Source organism: Xenopus laevis, chromosome 8L (genome assembly GCF_017654675.1).
Source record: "Xenopus laevis strain J_2021 chromosome 8L, Xenopus_laevis_v10.1, whole genome shotgun sequence".
Lineage (NCBI taxonomy): Eukaryota > Metazoa > Chordata > Amphibia > Anura > Pipidae > Xenopus > Xenopus laevis.
The window spans coordinates 48,789,814-48,810,382 of record NC_054385.1 but is presented as its reverse complement, the minus strand read 5'-3'; the positions used below and the strand labels follow the sequence as shown (position 1 = coordinate 48,810,382).

At 39.8% G+C, this 20,569-nt stretch overlaps 1 protein-coding gene and 1 long non-coding RNA gene across 2 annotated transcripts in view; one reads left to right on the top strand and one right to left on the bottom strand.

Moving 5' to 3' along the window:
- aff2.L (AF4/FMR2 family member 2 L homeolog) overlaps positions 1 to 20,280 on the bottom strand; it is a 352,995-nt gene extending 332,715 nt beyond the window's left edge. Inside the window, exons 1-2 of the mRNA XM_041572755.1 lie at positions 19,901 to 20,280; positions 9,531 to 9,634 (exon numbers count right to left, since the gene is read on the bottom strand). The gene's annotated coding sequence lies outside the window, so the exon portion shown is untranslated. The remainder of the gene's footprint in view (positions 1 to 9,530; positions 9,635 to 19,900) is intronic.
- LOC121397029 lies at positions 9,162 to 14,339 on the top strand. Its single transcript, XR_005963364.1, has 2 exons — positions 9,162 to 10,012; positions 13,609 to 14,339. It is a non-coding gene; the product is annotated as an uncharacterized LOC121397029 (long non-coding RNA).
- Positions 20,281 to 20,569: the final 289 nt, after the last annotated feature.

Here is a 20,569-nt window from a genome sequence, read left to right as displayed (position 1 = left end):
CCGAGACATAAAGGGTGTACCCTGGTCTGTGAGGACTTCTTTAGGAATGCCAGTGCGGGTAAACATATAGAACAGCTCTTTAGCAATATTTTTGGAGGCTGTGTTTCTTAAAGGGACTGCCTCAGGATACCGCGTAGCATAATCCATAATTACGAGAATATACTGATGCCCCCGAGCTGACTTAACCAGTGGCCCTACCAAGTCCATTGCAATTCTTTCAAATGGGACCTCAATGATAGGCAATGGCACTAGAGGGCTACGGAAGTGAGGTACCGGGGCAGACAGTTGGCATTCTGGGCAAGAGTCACAATACCCCTTCACCTCCGCAAATATACCGGGCCAATAAAACCTTTGTAAAATTCGCTGTTGGGTTTTCTCCTGACGTAGGTGACCACCCAGGGGGTGAGTGTGGGCCAGGTCCAAGACCATTCGCCTATAGGGCTGGGGCACTAACAACTGCTCTACCACCCCCCCTTGGACTTTGTCAACCCGATACAGTAAATCTTGACTGACAGAAAAATGAGGGAATACACTCTCAGCCCCAGGTTCCTGAGGTTCACCATTAATGACCTTAACATTTTCCCAGGCCCTATTCAGGGTAGGGTCCCTCATTTGGGCTGTTCCAAAGTTAACCCGAGAGACCTCCAAGTCTGGCATATCGGATGCTTCGGAGGGCTCCAAGGGCAACTCTGTTTCACCTGCTAGTACCTCTAGGGGAAAATTATCTGCTTCAAGCATGGTCTCCCCTTCAGTTACTACCTCTGAGTTAGGTTTACAAACCCCTGGTGCATCCTTAGGAATCCCTTTCTCAGACCCCTGTGGAGAACCCTCCTTTCGCCAGAGCTTCCAAAAGAGGGGAAAGTCTCGTCCCAAAATTACACTATGCATCAAAACAGAGGAAACACCCACTTCATGACATGCAGTACCAGTAACAGTTTCAAATGTCACTATAGCAGTGGGATAACTTTTACAGTCTCCATGAATACAGAGCACCCCAAGATTACGTTCATTAACTTGGTCTGGGCTTACCAAACTGGCGTGTACCATTGTGACTAAGCTCCCGGAATCCAACAGAGCTTGAACAGACTTTCCACCCACCTTTACCACCGCCATATGCAAGTCAGTGTCTGCGGTGCACGCAGGGTGAGCAAACAACGACACCTGTTGAGCCGAGTGACAATCCATGGGCTCTGCAGGTAGTGGGCACCTGGCAGCAACATGACCCCACTCATTACATCGCCAGCATTGCACTTGGCCTTGACCCTTGGTTGGAGGGGACAGCTGAGTTTTGTCAGCTCCTTTAGACCATTCTATAGCCTTTTGGTCAGCCCCAGTATCCTGAGGAAACGAATCACTGGCTTTTCCTGGGGACCTTGCAGATGGATGTTTTGTGGCTGGCTTGCGGTGTTGTGGAAACGATCCTAAGTTGTCCTCAGCGGCAATATAACGTTCCACCATTTCCACCAGGTGATCGGCTGTCTGGGGATCTGCATGACTCACCCATCTCCTCAAGGATGGCGGAAGAGCTCTCAGAAAGCGATCCATAGTGACCCTTTCCACGACTTGAGGAGCTGACAGAGATTCTGGCTGCAGCCACTTTTTCACAAGATGAATTAAGTCATACATCTGGGCACGGGGAGACCTCTCTTGCTGGTATGACCACTTGTGCACCCGTTGAGCTCGCACGGCTGAGGTGACACCCAAGCGGTGGAGTATCTCCGTTTTTAACTTGTCATAGTCTTTGGCATCGGCTATGGTCAAATCAAAGTATGCCTTTTGCGAATCCCCAGTCAGAAAAGGCGCTACCAGACCTGCCCACTGGGACTTGGGCCAAGACTCCCTCTCGGCAGTCCTTTCAAAAGTATGCAGATATGCCTCAACATCATCATGTGGCGTCATCTTTTGCAGAAAACGACTGGCCTTAATGGAGCTATCTGTGTTAGGGGCCCCACTCGACACATTGGACCCCAGTGCAATCATCTGCTGTACCACATCCGTCAAGAGTTGTCGATCAGCCTCAACCGCCTTTGCTAATGCTGTCAGTTGAGCTGCAAGCAAACAATTAGTCTCTTGCTGGGTGGCCATACTCTGCCTCTGGATGGTATTGGTCTCTTGCTGGGCAGCATTGACTTTGGCCAGCTGCAACACAAGTTCCTCCATGTTGTTGAACTACAACTCCCACAGTCTGCAGCAGATAGCACTGCCCTTTTAACAATGGTTGTCCTATTATGCTCACTGTCTCTCTGTTGCCCGCATCCGAAACACCATTTGTGGGGAATAGCTCAAAGCAGCCGGTAGGGCTCAGGTAAAACAGTTCTTACAGAGGAGACAGGAGGCTTGGGTTTGCAACAAAAGTGAAACAGGCTCCTGCCTGGGGTTTTATTGTTCAAACCAGACAACTTAAACAGGCACAATTTCCGTGCTAAACAGTCAAATAATAATGTAAACCTCACCGGTTTGCAGTGTTACAGTCCATAGGAAAGTTCCTTGCGATGGTAACAAACATTTGCCATTTGGAGTTGCAGTCAAACACACAGTTTGTTCACAAAACACTTCACAGCGTGTGTTCAGAGGTTCTCTCTGACTCCCAGTACAACACACCCCCACTCCCCGCCAGGCTCCCTTAAACAGCCCCACCTGCGGACTAATTGGGCAGCATACTGAACTATCCTTGCTCCAGGGTCCTAACCTGTCTTACCCTGGAGATTTAAAGGAGCCAATACCTCAGGCTGGGTGCTATATACCTCCCATCATATACAGGCAGCCTATTGGGACATAGCTCTTTGTCACACACCCTATTTGGATCTTTGCATATTGAAAATTAAATGGTAACCCTTGGACTGGGGGTTCCTCTGGTAAGAAACCATTTTGTTATTTTTACCTCTTTCTTTCTAATTTCTTTATTTCTGGACTATTTATTTATTTATTACTGCTTCTGGACAGAGCCACACACCAATATTTGTGTGTTTAATTTGATTTTAGAGAACATCGATAATAACAACAGCACTTTATCATTTGTAACGTACGTGAAAAAGTCAGTCAAATCTAAGTTCCTCTTGAGGCAGCCATCTCACTAGTTGATCATCATCCTTGAACATTTTCATCGGCATTGCTTGGTATTAATAACATGGCAAAACCCCCTCCAAAATCTCTAAAAAGTGTTTAAAGGGTTGGTTCACCTTCAAGTTAACTTTTAGTATGTTTTAGAATGGCAACTTTCATTATCCAGAAAGCTCTGAATTACCAGAAGGCCATCTCCCTTGCGCTCCATTTAAATCAAATACAGTATTTCAAACTTTTAAAAAATGATTAAAACAGTACCTTGTCCAGGTATGGGACCTGTTGTCCAAAATGCTTGGGACCTAGGGTTTTCTGGATAATGGATCTTTCTGTAATTTGGATCTTCGTACCTTAAGTCTACTAGAAAACCATGTAAACATTAAAAGGGAACTCCGGTTTCCAAACCAAAATTTTGATAAGGAGGTATGGGATCCATTATCCAGAAACTCATTTTCCAGAAAGCTCTGAAACACCGGAAGGCCATCTCCCTTACGCTCCATTTAAATCAAATCACATAACAACAAAAACCTCTAATATACCCATCACAGTTACCTGTTTCTTCAAAAAGTATGAATAAAAGCAATTTTCTATGCTGAAATCCAGCTGGTTAACAGTTCTTCTCTTTCTGCATCATTTGAAATCCTGGCAGGGAAGGAGGGACTAAACACTGATGTTACAAATAGTAACTTCTCCACAGCTTACAGACAGCATGCAGGAACTACATAACCCACAATTCATTGCACTGTGATGTCCCTTCCCTTATTGAAATCCTGTGTGCCGGAAATTGTGGGGTTTGGAGGATGAAGGCTGAGGACAGATTGCTGCTGATACAAAGTAACAGTAGTCAGTCAGCTCAGCAAAGTAGTCAGACATATCAGCAGGAGAGCAGGGGGATAGGCTTAGGGAACTGTGCCAAACCATTAAGAATCATGTAAAGTCTGCATATTTTTTAATTGATGTATATTGCAAAGTTGCTTGACATTATGCTTACTTTTCAAAGAGTTCAAGTTATGTTTGTGTGGAGTTCCCCTTTAAATAAACCCAATAGGTTGGTTTTAATTCCAACAAGGATTAATTATATCTTAGTTTGGATTAAGTACAAGGTACTGTTTTATTATTACAGAGAAAAAAGTAAATCATTTTTTTTTTAAATCCGGACTATTTTGAAAAATAGAGTCTATTCCTATCTGTAATTCGGAGCTTTCTGAATAATGGGTTTCCAGATAACAACTCCCAAACATGGTAACCAGGCTGCATGAATCCATATTGGTGGTAAAATAATCCTACTGGGTTTGATTTGTGTTAAAATGCTTTTTTTCAGAAGACTTAAGATAAGGAGAGCTGAATTACGGAAAAAACCTTATCCGTAAAACCTCAGGTCCCCTGCATTCTTGATAACAGGTCCTATACCTGTAGTTAAATAATGACAGGTTTCAATGAACCCCGTTGAAAAACAACTGAATACACTGGCCTCAATCAAATTCTTTCTGAAGATGTCCTGCTTAGTTCACATTTGAAATCATATTTCCATTTGTTAATCATTCTTTTGTAATTATGCAGATTCAACAACCTGTACGTAGCATACAATATATCCTATGGGAAGTAGATTCTGCTGAACTGTATACAGTAGGGAACATAGTCAGCTTTGGCTTCTCCTAATTAATACCTTTTATAGAATATAAATCTAGGAAGTCCACACTGCTGGAATATGAATGAGGAAGGGTTTTATTCAGGGGCTGACCTGGGGGAGAAAGATGAGCAGGAGATGCAAAGGCAGAGATACTCAACCTATTTCTGAAGTGCAGCAGCAGTGCAAGGTCGGGAGTTTTAATGCAACAATAACTGGGGAAACAACAGCTGAAGATTCCCGTGTTAGAGCACAAGCAAAAAACAAAGCTATTTTTTTATCAATATAAAGAGTTAGACTACTGAGTTTAAAAAAAACAAAAAAAACAGAAATATTGGACAGCTGCTGGGATTTCATTTTGTTCAGGTCTACAGAAATGAGATGAGATAATGTAGCAAATAGTAAGCAAGGAGTCCTGGCTGGAAACCAAGCGCCTGTGAATTTTATTGAAGTGAAACAATATAAGATGAAGGGTTTATGTTTCAAAAGTGATGAGCGGAAAGGAAGAGATGGAAATTAGAAGAAAAAAAAAATAACTTAGGATGTTTCACATTGGTGAAGGCTTTAAGGGATAATGTAAAGAATATATATATATATATATATATATATATATATATATATATATATATATATATATATATATATATATATATATATATATTTATTTTGATGTGCCTATATCCTTCTGGTAAAGCATTCATTCCCACATAAGGGATTAACGAAGGGGAAGAACAATATAAATACAACGAGGCAACATCAATATCTATAGAGGAGAACATCGATAGACTGATTGATGCTGAACATTTGCAGCATAAGTTAAACAGAAAATTATTTGTAACATTCAAATGAAGATAAATGCGTCAGACAGCACAAAGTGTACGCTCAACATTTTCGGTTTTCCAGAAATCAATGGGCGGTAATTGTAATAATAAAGCTCAAATTTAGAAAGCCTTTGTTCTTTTCGTTACTCCGTTTAGTTAATGTAATAACATCCATTTAAATACCAGCGGAGAGACTGCAGGTGTTAGATCTTTGAAATGGTGATGATATTTATGGAAGTTTTTTTTCAACAAAAACAAACATACGTAAGCCATGAAAGGAGACGCTTAAGCGAGACTGGGACACGGGTTCATGCAAATTGTACAATGTTGCTCTAATTAAAATTCTATGGTGTTAATAAAGGCAAAGTAAGTACATTCTTTGCAGCCGGCATTTATCTATCAAGTCTCCTGGCTATAATAATGCAGGCAATATATTGAACAAAAACACCTAGTGTCATTTGAATGAGTTTTGCATTTTTACATAAAGTTATGCATATGGCCCTATGAATTAGCCTTTATGTGACCCTTTCACTAACTACAATACCTTCAGCTTAATTATGCTAAATATATGATCAGCAGTGTTTAAGGAAAATAAGAGGCATAATTCACAGACAACATGGTGCAAAACAAAGGCCGCAAACCTCAATTTTTTTCCACTTTGCCCCATGTGTTGCACTACAGGCATGAGCGCAAATACATGCGCTACTCCAAACTACCAAATTATAAAAGGTTTAGCAGTTTAGACATTTCTGAAAATCCACTCAACCCACCCATGTTACCCCATCACATGCTAAATACTCTATATCTTAATATGAAGACCAGGGCTCTTCTGAACAGTTAAGATGTCCAAAATGTATAGATTTTACCAAACTGTGGAATGTAGAGACCCTAAAATGAAATATAGCCCATAAAATGATAATGGGCAAAACAAGTAATTAATAACATACTGGTGGTCAGTATTGCAGTTTCAGTAGTTTTTCTGTGCTATAAAAGTTTTATGGGAACAAACAATTAATCAATAACTAGGCAGAACTGAAAATGCAATAAAATGGCTCAAAATCTTAAGCATTTACAGCAAGCTGGCCGCTATAGTGCAGCAACAACAGGGTTATATTCTTAACACAACATTGCTTAATGAAATATTTCTCCAGATTCTTCTTGACCCAAAGTAAGCAAAAGCTTTGCCTAATCATTAGCCCAACTGATCTGTTGAAATCTGGCTCCATGTTGAGACTGGGCTAACCGGCCACCGGGATAAACCCAGACCCATTCCCCATGGCCCTCAATGGGCCCCACCCCAGCCACAATGACACCACAGGCTCCCCTGCCCCAGATGCAACCATCCTCTGGCCCCCCATACGTAACTTTTTCCTGCTCGCGGCCACGGCCAGGAAGGGAGGTTGAGGGTCTAGGCCCAACCGGGTTTTTTCCTGGTATCTCAAGAGCCCAGTCTGACCCTGGCCCTCCCCCTGTCCCGATGGATAAGTGAAGAGCAGGTACATGGTGGCAGGGGGTTGTGGCTGGGGCAGGGCGCCCATGGAGTTTGGAGGTGGGTCGAGGGCCCAGGGGGGGATTGTGTGCTGGCTTGATGCGCACCCTGGTGGGCCTGGACCCACCAGTCTGATACTATCTGTTTCCATGCTCTTTGTTCCTGCAATTTGAGTTTTTCTAGTAGCAGCAACTAAAGAAAAGTATCTCCTGCCTTCGGATGTTTCATTACAATATAATATCACCGCTATATGTTACATACCAGCAAGATGACATTGCATTTGGGCCACCTACTTTAGCGAACTAGGGGAGGAACATTTTTGATGCCCTTTAATATCACGTCTGCTATAGGGTATTATGTTTATATTATTTTATATGCTTGCCATTTTTCTCATATGGATACCCATTTTCAGCACAATCATGCAGATTTAAACATGAGGTGGGAGATAGTAATTATACCAATACTGTATATGTACTTACTATACCAACTATGTACAGGTTAGAATACTGTATAAATATGTACAAGGCTTACAAATCCTACAATTTTACCTACAAAGTACTGAATTTATATGTATAGTACTTTTTTGAAAGTTCAGTAACCACAAGGAAATGAATGTATTTTGTCAAATGGATAGAGACAAATTTCCTTACAGTATTTGTAATGTTAAGAGGTAGAGATCTCAGCTGGATCAGTAGGGCTAATATTTACTATGTTTTTCAAAACAAAAAATTGTTGATGCTAACGAGAGTGGGCAGGAGGAGAGAGGATGAATGAGGAAAGAGAAATGCACTCTGGGAATCACCTTCAGTCACTATGTGAGAGTAATTGACACAAATAGGCTGTGCCTCTATTTAGCTCTCCCACAGTCTGAATATAGCTACCAGTCACCTAGTACTTTTACTTTATCTGTAGGAGCACAAGACAACTGCTGGGTACACCCATGTTCAGCAAAAATTAGTCCTTTCCAAAGGAACGTTCATACTGAGAAGAAAATGGAAAAACACTATGGTTTCAGTGGATTCCACTGGAGGTGCTTGTATACTATATTCCTTTTTGGTGGGCACATATATTTATATTAATAACAATAATACACATCCATCATATTAAAGGAACTTATCTTTTTTTGGTGCTTTATTACATTGTCTTGTCGTCTATAATTTGTACAGTAATAACAGAGCAAACAGATCTCTATTTGCTTGCTTTTATATACAACCTACAGGCATTATTTGGCCCCTAAAATCATCTCATGCAGGAATAGGATAAGTACTATACCACTGTTTATATAAAGCTCTGTGAATCTTGTCTGTTCGTTACATATTGTTGTGATATCAGTAAACTTACCTTTAACATATTAACACAATAAAACCCAGAATGAGAGGTAAACATTCATTAACCTTTCTCCTGCTCAGGTGATCCTGCCTATTTCATACACAAATAGAAACAAACCACATTCAATAAATGTTGATCCATCCATTAGGCTTAAATAAGCCACCATACTCACACTAACCAAGGACATGCCAATATGCTAGGTTACATCAGCCAATAAACACATAGAAGTGGGTCCTGTAGACCTTTACACCCATATTATTCACCTTCCTACATTTCTTGTCACCTTCTTTACGCAAGGCACAAGATGTAACAGTAATATTCATAATATTATGTGTATCAAGTAAGAACATTTGTCTGAGTTCAATTTCAGTCTCTTACCAATGATTAATATAGGTCTGTGTAATGATATACATTAGGGCCCATTTACAAACACAGCCACAATGAATGTAGCAGAAAGCTCAAAGTTCCCACAGTAGGCGGCTTTCATAGGCCCAAGACTACCCTTGGGCCAGCACCGAAAGTGAGGCATAAGAATGGGTTAAGCACAAGTACTCTGGTGTTGTTATGCACCGCAGCTCTGTACCAGGAGCTGTAGTTGCCTACTCCCGGCTATTTTAGGGGTAGCGTGTGCGCAGGTTCACTGCGCAGTTACACTTATGTCAATCTGAAAGAAGGTTCGGCGTCTACATGCTCCGAGATTCTTTCTGCTCTTGTTGTTGGCTTGGTTCTAAATTCTAAAGAAGGACTTGGCATTTCAGCAGGTCCAGACTGAGAACTAAAATAGGCCCTGGCATTTCAGGTACATAGAGGCCCAAACAGCCTCCACCAGCCCACCAAATAGTGACTTTCTATGGCACCTTATAGCAGCCCCTCTGGCATTTGCCAGAACCCACAGATTGCCTGTCCGGGCCTGCATCTCAGCATTGGTGGGACATATTCTGTTTATGTTGCAAGACTGAGGTTAACTGTTTCAAGCCCTCATCAGCTCAGTCAAGAAGGTGCCATTAACCCTTGCTAGCTGTGCTACGTTTGTTTTGTTTCCCTGCAAGACTACTTATTCCTGCTACAGACTGTGCTGTTAACCCTTGCTTGTCTATGTTGCCTGACTAAGCTTATTACTGCATAACCCTTATTGACTGCCTAAGTGGGGGGAGGGGGGACTTACATCATTGATTGGCTCCTAAATCCGGGACTACATACTTACCCAGGTTCCAGGGTTACTTCCCCCTGTGGGAATCAGTGTTCTTCCAGCTGTATGGATTAACCTTATCCTTTCCCATCTTGTGAAGGACCCACTTCTCCAAGTACCTGTAGGAAGAGGTCATCATTAAGACCACACATCGCCAGTCGGAATTATCTTCCCGCTACAGTTTACTTTCAGGCCACTTTTCTGTGAGCGTGTGGATCAGCTTCTCCTGGAGTCAGTAGGGGATCCTTTGTTACCAGTACCTGAAGACTCTATTAATTCTCAGGTGTATTTGTGTTATTGCTGCTGCTATACAGGATTCACCATTTTGTCACATTAAATTCCTAACAGGTGTTATGGGAAAACTCATTATATTAACATCACATGATATATACTTAATCTACAGATTAGGAGAGGCAGTTTCAGTTACCATGTCATGCAACGGCACTTTTGCGAGATTATACCTAAAGTTTTCAAGAAGGCATCACAGAAGCCAGCAGGTAACAGTTTACACATTATTTTCTTAATTCTCTAGAGATACGTTTTTAAGAAGAACAGATCCATGGCAGGGCAATATGACCAAACATGTCTGTGTCTTTCAAAGCCAGACATCTCTGATCCATGGCACAAGGGAACTAATAGCAGTAGTCACAGCGTGTGTATGTATGGCATGTACTTTCCTCATCACTTGCAAACATAGTATTTAAGGCAGCAGCACTTTCTCTATATAATTTTCTTGCATTTATTTTATATATACACTTCAGGCTTATACAGCCTGTATCAAATGGAACAAACCTCTTCCTAATATCTGCCTAAAATAGTCCTATAATTTAGGGTTAAATGATTTCTTCAAAAGCTAAGCAAAAACGCTGTCTGCTTAAATGAAAACTTCTCTTTTCTAATCTCCCATTGCAATGTGCTCATTGAAGAGTGAGATAAAAATGACTGCAGCTAATAGATAACAGCGCTACTGCTTGACTGCTTATATTCATTTTGGTTTATTGGTATTGCTGGTTTCATAGGGCCTTAGGCTGCCTATTCACCGTTCTCTTCTAGGCATATTCTGTAGGAAACGGCCTCTGAAACGCAATTGGAACATAAGAAACCTTGCTCTGATGGCTACATCTTGATACATCTTGAAGATCAAACACTTCATATAAACAGAGAAATATTATACTAGAGATTTTGTGTATTTGCGATACAAGAAAAGACATATAAATACATTTGTTTAATGTTCCTATCCAAATATAAATGAACTAACTAAAAAAAAATGCTAAATTGGGGCTTTTTAAAAATGACATTTTTGTATATGGGGGAGCAACTGGAGGGACAGCACTCTGTTGTGCTGGGCTATATTTTTTTCTAATATGACCCTTTTTGCATTCATCTAATATTGGTTACCAACACTTGCAATGTAGCCCTCTGGTTTCCAGTGTAGTAAGTGTGTAATGGTGTTAATCACATAAAGAAGCAATACTGTAGCAAAATGCAGCATTTTGTGGATACGTGAAACAGTATGATGTAAACACAAGGGATGTAGAGGGTCTTTGGCAAAACAGGATGGCTGAGGACACAAAGGAGAGACTAGGGAGACAAATTACTGAAATCTGGGATAACAATTGTCACACAATAGCAACTTTTCAATTGGTCTATATTTTTGATTTTCTATATATTTTTTTAATTATTTGCCTTCTTCTTCAGACTCTTTCCAGCTTTCAAATGGCGTCACTGATCCCATCTAAAAAAACAAATGCTCTATAAGGCTACAGATTATTGTTATTGCTACTTTTTATTACTCATCTTTCTATTCATGTCCTCTCCTCTTCATATTCCAGTCTCTTATTCAAATCAGTGCATGGTTGCTAGGGCAATTTGTAACCTAGCAACCAGATAGTTGAAATTGCAAACTGGACAACTGCTGAATAAAAAAAACGAAATAACTCAAACCACAAATTATAAAAAATGAAAACTAATTGCAAATTGTCTCAGAATATCACTCTACATCATACTCACGGGCAAATTTATTAAAGGGCGAAGTGGCTAACGCTAGAGAAAATTCATCAGCATGACGTCATTTCGTTACTTCGCCGATTAACTAACGGGTGCTGGCATAAATTCACTAGTGAAGTGGACCTACTCTAGCGCTTCTTCGCACCCTTATACCAGGCGAAGTTGCACTATGGCGAAGGGACGTAACTACACCAATTCACTAACTTGCGCATTTTACTGAACGTTACCTCTTGCGCCAGACTTGCCTTCGCCACCTCAGATGAGGCGAATAGAGTAGATAGGAAGATCTTCAAAAATAGTTGAAATTATTGAAAGTCCAAAAAAACCCTGGCGTTTTTTACTTTAAGGATGAGAAGATCGTACATTTTTTTTGGGGGTACCCTCCTTCCTCCCTACATTTCCTAACATATGGCACCTAAACTATACAGTGGGCACATGTGTAGGGCAAAATAACAACTCTATTTTATTTTATGAAGCTTTCCCAGGCTTGTGTAGTGTAATGTATTTGCTGCTACATATACGTCCATTGTACTTTAACTTGGCGCCGTATGCAAATTAGGCATCACTAGCGTAACTTCGCTTGACGAATTAACGATAGTGCAACTTTGCTACCTTTCGCCTCCCTGAGCGCAACTTTGGATTTTAGTGAATTAGCGGCACCCTGCGAAACTTCGCCTGACGAAGTGCGGCGAAGCCAACGCTGGTGCAACTTTGAAGGTAAGTAAAGTTGCCCCTAAAAAAGTTTAATTAAAGGTGAACAACCCTTTTAAGAACAGCCACTGTGTGCAATTTCGGACGCAATTTGCAATGCATTTTATCCAGTGCTCAGCTTTGAAATACTGTTTACAAGTGATTTTTGAGACCTATGCAATGGGAACCCCATGTAATCACATACAGGGTGGCAGTAGCTCGCCACCCTGGATATGGATTTTAACTGCTCCCCTAAGCCAGGCTACCCCTACAATCTCTGAACTGAACAGCCAGAAAAAGATACAAAGTTTCTAACTTAATTGGCTGTTGGCAGAAAGCCCAGAACAGCCACCAGATGCACCAAGATACTTTTGTGACAATTTTGAGATAAGCAAATAAGTAATTAACAAATAACAATTTAGATAAGGAGGTCTCTTGGGAGAATTAGACTCACATCTTAAAGGGCAATCACCTTCCTTAGCAAAACTGTATTAACTAAAAACAAAAACTCAGAAATGTGTTCAAACTTTCATAAACTGCCAAATTTTGTAAAATGAACATGGTAATTTCCAAAATGTTGGGAGGCATGCTATTCTACACCTATATAAATCACCTTGCACTTACAAATGATTAGAATAACTAACATAAAATATGTTTTCAGCCTCTCATGTGAGTCCTTAAAATGGGTGTTCACCTTTAAATTAACTTTTAGTATGATGCAGAGTTGTATTTTGAGACAATTTGTAATTGTTCTTCATTTTTTATTATTTGTGATTTTTGAGTTATTTAACTTTTTATTCAGCAGCTCTCCAGTTTGCAAGTTCAGCAATCTGGTTGCGAAGGTCCAAACTACCATAGCAAGCATGCATTGATTTGAATAGGAGACCAGTATATGAATAGGGGCCAGAATAAAAAAAAAAAGTAATAAAAGGTAGCAATAACTATAGCCTTACAGGGCATTCGTTTATAGATGGAGTCAGTGACCCCCTTTGAACTCTGCAAAACTTCAGAAAAAGAAGGCGAATGATTCAAAAACTATTAAAAAAAAAAAGAAAAATGAAAGTCAATTAAAAAGTTATATAGCCATTCTATAACATACGAAAAGTTAACTTAAAGGTGAACCACCGTTTTAAAAATAAACTTTCAGGTGGACATGAGCTAGGATAAAGCAATTCAACTCAAGATATAAAAGTAAATTTCTTTTGTTTCAAATAACCAGGTACATGTAAACAAAAAGAACAATTACCTGCAGTTACACTCAGCTGTTATAATTAGTTATTTACATAATGAAGGCTTAGCTAAATGGTTCTAACAACAGTTCTGCAATCATCCATAAGGTGTGGATTGAGGTCCGGTAAGAATGTGTATTAATTAAGTTTCTTATAATTCCTTGCAGAAAAAAAAGGAGTTCTTAGTTTGCACTGATTTAGAGAACTGCCAGACACACAGAGGTAAAGGTATATCAACTGCATTTAAGAAGCTAGAAAAAAAAGTCATCTGCTTGAAACATTGCATTGGTTGCCAGACCTTTGCCAGTCTTTCAGACATTTATTGTATCACCCTATCATATCTGAGGTTATTATCCTTAGATGAATCACAGCTCCTGCAATGGAGAACCAGTCCTGTGTGCCGTGCTGCTTATGCCTTACAATGCTGGAAGGGCAGAGCATGGGTGAAATATGGACACCCTATTGCACACCCCTTCAGCTAGAGTCTCCAAAACCCTATACTTAGAAAGTTATAATCACAGGGGGTGTCAATTGTTATGCGTTAATTATAATAATTTACCTGATAACTGGTACTCATGTATCTTCTGTTTAGTGATTGAATTGTTTAGGTTATATATGCACTCTGAAGGCTTCTAAATGATTATGGCATGGTTATTATACATTGTTATTTTAAATGATTTATTATGACAGTCTCTTATACGCATATCTACTTCCATTTTCCGACTATGCTTACTTGGGAACCCGCTGCTGGATGAAACCGAACTTACACTGCAACTCCTGCTTTAGCACTCATTTTACATTGTACATCCGAAATTCCTATTGTTCATTACCAATTCCTATTGCCTTCCTGGTCTAGTATTGTGTAACCCAGTTCCTTTATTAAATTGATTGCTTCCTTGCTGGCTTCCTATGACAACATGTTTTTTCCTCCTGACTTCTACTTCTAGCGTCTACTCAGCAAATGGTACTTAAAGGGTACATAAGCCTTCTAGCTCTTCTTTTAGCATTTCAATCAATAATAACAGACGGAAGAGGATTCTCTAATGACTAGTGACCCTTCTAGTGCTAGGTTATTATATTGCAATGTGTGCCAAGGTTACACTCAATTAATCATCAAGAGAGACGGTATAGTTCTCCATGTGCAAATCTAGAAAAAGTTTTGAAAACACCAGTTGGTCCACTGGCTCTGCCTTTAAAAAGGTTTTATTAAGCAGTGTTCCTTTGAGAATCCACCTCTGATGTTGCTGGACTGCAGCCCCCCATAATGCTTTAACCCTTGAGAAACAATGGATACCCTGTGTGAACCATCAAGTGCTGAAGGAGGCACATGCCCATCACATCCGCTTTTCAGTTCATGATAGCTTCCCTTTTCCTTTAAATTCACACTTCAACCTAGAGCAGTTGCAAATCATTCCAATCTCATTATGGGAATATTAAAACAGGCTTTTAGTTATTCCATTTAATTGTTATCCTATTTCATTAACATTTACATTTGCTCATTACATACATTATCTTCTGCTTTATGTATTCCCCATTAAAATCCAGAAGTGTACATTGTTAATGGAGATAATTAGGAAACCATGCAAAACCAGCAATTTTTAGAAAAAAAAAAAAAAACACAACTGCATATTTTTCAGCCCTAGTAAAATAATGCCAATTTTATAACTTTAATTACTATGCTGCAGAATAAACAAGATCTGATTTCCTCTATCTCCCAAGTAGATCTTTTCCAATTAAAGTGACTTAATTATGTCTCGGTGGTACTGAACTTTAGATTTGCTAGATGCCTCTTTATGAAATTGATATTTGTAATAGCATAAGTGATAACTTTCACTTTTGACATTATTGATGGCATTTTTATTTCCCCAATTTTCTCTGCACTTCAATTAAATTAACACGTTAATTAATCCCTTTAAGTGAAAGAAAAACAAGCAGAATGAAAAGACTTGCTTATAAAAAGTTTCTATTCATGTGTGCTTATCAGTTTCTCAGTCAATGCAATTGCTGTTTAACCCCTTCACAATGAAAAATAACTTCTCCCTTTTAAGAATTTACTGTATAACCCCCCCCCCTCCGAACATCTCAAAAGTATAAAAACTGAACACTGGTTTCAGGGTCTGCATTGCTATATCTGGTGTTGGTAAGTAACTAAATTAATTTAATTATTATCATGGTTGGTCAGGAAAGGGTTAAACTGCATAAAGGTTGAGGGGGTTATGTAAGAAAAAGGCATCACATTTGTCCAGGAGTAGTAACCAACAGCAACCAATCAGCATTTAGAAATTGCCAGTCACCTGTTTAAAAGCAACCTCTAATTCGTTTTCCAAAGTCGCCCGAAGTTGCCTCTCATGGAAACTTCGGACGACTTCATAAAACGAAGCGATCCGAGTGCCATCAGGCCGGCGATTTACATTCTAGCCGGTGGGAGGCAGTTCGGGAAGATTAGTCGCCCCGAAGAAGAGGAGATTTGTCGCCGGACGAATCTGAGTGTGTGCCCTGACCCTAAGGGGAAATGTACTAAAAGTAGCAAAAAGAAAAACAATTCACACAAATACTATTGTATTTCCCAATGTAGTATTCTTTATTTGATTGTTATTGCGTTGTGCATTTAATTGTGCATTGCATAATTGTAAGAAGTGCTTGAAGGTGGTGTAATCTTTTGGAGCAAACTATAAAATTTACAATCTTTCTTCCACTATTGAAAGTTGAAATGAACGTGCATTGACACTACTGATAAAAACGACTTATGTCCATTCACACTCTGTGCAAATGTACTTGTTGGCAGTGTTACAGCCTGCTCTTATGAATAGGGTACAAGCAGGCTCTAGGATACAAGGGTACCCAAAAAATAGCGACCAGGATAGATTTCCCTTGAACTGACGGTGCCTGGCAAATCGGACATTAATGCTATTATTATCACTGCACTCTGGAAGTGACACAAACACAAATCGTACTGATATTGCTTCCATTTCAAGGTGAAATGTGTGTGAACACAACTTAGCGCTGACCAGCATTCAGGGAAAAAAGCAGCACTTTGGGGAGAAATGTGGACAACTGTGTCTTGAAAGTTCACTTTGTGCTCCTCCCTGCATTTGTAAATGATCCCTATTGTGTTTCAGGAATGGTGAAGCCCTATGGTGGTCGGAAACAATGGACAAATAGCATTATGAAGTTCCCAAATAAGTGCAAATTATATCAGTTTGATGCTGGCAACTTTACATGTCATTTTGCTGTACACTTCCCACCTCAGATCCAGGGCGCAACATATTTGCAGGGCAAGAATTAGGGGTAGGCAGAAGCAGCAGGTGCCTAGGGTGCAATGCTTGAGAGGGCACAAAGCATGTGCCTTCCCCCCCCTCTACCCCTAGTCTAGGCCCATGTCCCCTGAATGGCAGATGGTGTTCTGGTGTGCTCCCCCATAGTTTGCTCATGCGCATCCATGCAAGGTGGGGTGCAACAAGGCTTGGTTGCCTAAGGAGCTTGCCCGGCCTGGCCCTGCTACAGGGTATGTAAACTAAGGGCAATGAGTTGAGTTAGTTTGTGGGCTGCTTGTTTCTAGTGACTCAGAATATCACTCTTTATAGGGTTGATGTACAGCAGACAATCAGGTTTACCATAGCCCACCATTCCGTTATACCACAACTAGATGTTAGCTGGTGAGACTTAAAATAGAAGCTTAGGTACTGAATATGCTGGCCCAAACCAAATCATCATGACTTGGTCTGGATTGGAAAGCCACTAATGCAGCTAAAATGCCTGGGAAAAGTTCAGTGCAACATTAATAAGTGTGATAAGAGTGATCTGAATGTCAATGATACATGCCACATTTTAGGATTGTCATTGCCATTTTAAACAGCTTAATACTCTGGCATATTACAATATGTAGGGCAGAGGCTTAATGTTGCTTTGTTTTTACTCTATGCATGTGTAGGTATATCCTTTTATTTTTTTACTGCTATTTCAAGAGAATATATATCCTGTTTATTCATGTGAAATCTTTTTGATAAACATCCCCTTACACACCAGCCAGTTAGATTATATAGGTTATACAGGTAAAGAATCCATTATCCAGAACCCTGTTATCCAGAAAGCTCTAAATTACTGCAAGGTCATCTCCATAGACCGCATTTTAAGTAAATAATTACATTTTTTAAAATTATTTCCTTTTTTCTCGGAAATAATAAAACAGTACCTTGTACTTGATCCTTGATATAATCCATCCTTATTGGAGGCAAACCAATACTATCTGGGTTATTTAATGTTTTAAATTATTTATTAGATTTAAAATATGTAGATCTAAATTACAGAATGACGCCTTATCTGGAAAACTCCAGGTCCCAAGCATACTGCATAACAGGTCTTATACCTGTTTATGATATACTGTATATGTAGTATTCCTAGAAACGGCTAATATTGCTTTAAGCTGGCCATAGATGCAAAGATCCGATCGTATGAATCATCGTACGATCGGACTTTCCCATCTCCCGACCCGCCACTAACCATTCAGATCAAAGTCTTACCAGTTAAAGAACAGATCAGCAATGTTCTGCCCCTGACAGCAATCATACGATATCTATGTCCAACCAAAGCTAATGACAGTCTCCCACTGAAACTCGTACAAACGGCAATACACGCAGAGATATTATCGGCAGCCGACAGAAATTTTCTAACCTGTCCGATCGACCAAACGACCGATCTTCGCCAGACGATAAATGTCGGGACTCTCCACACACGGTTCGAAAATCGTACGAATCCTCGATTCGTACGATCAGATCTTTGCGTCTATGGCCAGCTTTAGACTGGTTCTGTTCGACAGGGGTGTTCTTAACCAAGGAAAGTGAAGTGTATAAGCCGTTGTAAATAATGGAGCATGATACTGTGTGGGAAAATAGTTGTAGTGGAGAAGGAATGGGCTTTGTGAGAATAGGACAATTGACTGATGATAGCAATTGATAGTGAAAAAGGGTAGCTTGACCCAGTCTAATAGCTGCTCTTACTAAATGACTATTTTAAAAGTCTATTTTTACAGGTCTGTGCCAACAAACAGCAATGCTTGTGTTTTGTGCACCCAGTAAGGCAGTCACTTATATTGGTCTCACTGCTTATGAGGGTAGAAAAGTGCAATTACCATAATTTTTTATTTATTTATTTTTTATCTACCGCCCCCTCAGAATTCCAACTAATGGAATACTAGACCCCCAAACAATGTATATCACATAAAACAGCTCATATTTAAAAACCTGCTTCATGCAAATAAACCATTTTCATAATAATATACTTTTTTTTTAGTAATATGCGATTGGTTAATAGAAAATTTCCATTTTAAAGGGATTCTGTCATGGGAAAAACAATTTTTTTCAAAATGAATCAGTTAATAGTGCTGCTCCAGCAGAATTCTGCACTGAAATCCATTTCTCAAAAGAGCAAACAGATTTTTTTATATTCAATTTTAAAATCTGACATAGGGCTAGACATATTGTCAATTTCCCAGCTGCCCCAAGTCATGTGACTTGTGCTCTGATAAACTTCATTCACTCTTTACTGCAAGTAAGGGTGATATCACCCCCCTCCCTTTTTCCCCCCAGCAGCCAAACAAAAGAACAATGGGAAGGTAACCAGATAGCAGTTCCCTAACACAAGATAACAGCTGCCTGGTAGATCTAAGAACAACACTCAATAGTAAAAACCCATGTCCCACTGAGACACATTCAGTTACATTGAGAAGGAAAAACAGCAGCCTGCCAGAAAGCATTTCTCTTCTAAAGTGCAGGCACAAGTCACAGGACCAGGGGCAGCTGGGAAATTGACAAAATGTCTAGCCCCATGTCAGATTTCAAAAAATTGAATATAAAAAAAATCTGTTTGCTCTTTTGAGAAATGGATTTCAGTGCAGAATTCTGCTGGATTAGCACTATTAACTGATTCATTTTGAAAAAAACATGTTTTCCGATGACAGGATCCTTTAAGATCTAAGGACTGGCACTTTGGATCCTGCAATTTACGGTGCAGACAAACAAACCTAAAAAAACCCCACACATGTTAGGTCACATGAGCTATTACTATCACTAAATGGTGACTCAAGGTAAGAGATGTAAAAGGGCAAGATTTACTTAAATATATATTCCAGTTTGGTAAGATTATTTAATATGACACTTAGAGGCAGATTTATCAAGGGTTGAATTGAAATTTCAAAGTAAAAAAAAAAAAAAAATTGAATTTAAAGCTATTTTTGTCGATTAGGCCAAAATTCGATCCGAATTTGAAAAAAATGTGTAACTTTCACAGCGGGAAGCCGCTGTAACTGGAGTTAGTCTCACACTTGGAAGAGGTAATGGTGGAAGCCCAGGGGGTTAGCCATAAACAAGTGGAGAAGGCATAGTGATTTTGCAGGATTAATGGTAACAGAAACAAACAGGAACAGACCAAAAATCAAATACTAGGTCAAGACAAAGTCATTACCAGGAATGCAAGGAATGCTGGACCAAGATCACAGGAACAGGAACAAGAACACTGGAACGAAGGTTATCTAGGAACAAACAAATTCAATCAATGACCCCGCAAAGCTCAGGGCAGGGGTTTATAACGGGCAGGTAATTGGGAATAGAAAACACATGAAGGTAAACAGAAGGGACAAGACCAGCTGGAAACAGGCAGAAATACAGGAACATCAAAGACAAGATCAGGACCAGCCCCAAGAGCCTGCAGTGGCTCACATGGTAAGTGCAACAGTGTCCAGAACAGCATGAACAAGAGTTCAAGTCCCAGGCTGGTCCTTACATTATGTCACAATTTGAATATCAAAATTTATCATGTACTGTCTCTTTAAAAATGGACTTTGACCATTCGCTGTCTAAAACTTGCTGAATTGCTGTTTTAGCCTATGGGGGACCTCCTAGAACCTATTTGGAGTCAATTCGTGGACTTATTCTATTTTGAAAATACTTTGATACAAACGATCGAATACAGCCTATTCACCTGCAAAAAAACCCCAAAAACTGCCAGTTTTTTTAATACATTTTGGTTGGTCTTTTTTTATTCGAATTTCGAAGTTATGGGAGTTCAGAAAAACTCCCATTACTTCGAAATTCGACCCTTGATAAATCTGCCCCTTAATATGATATAAACTAC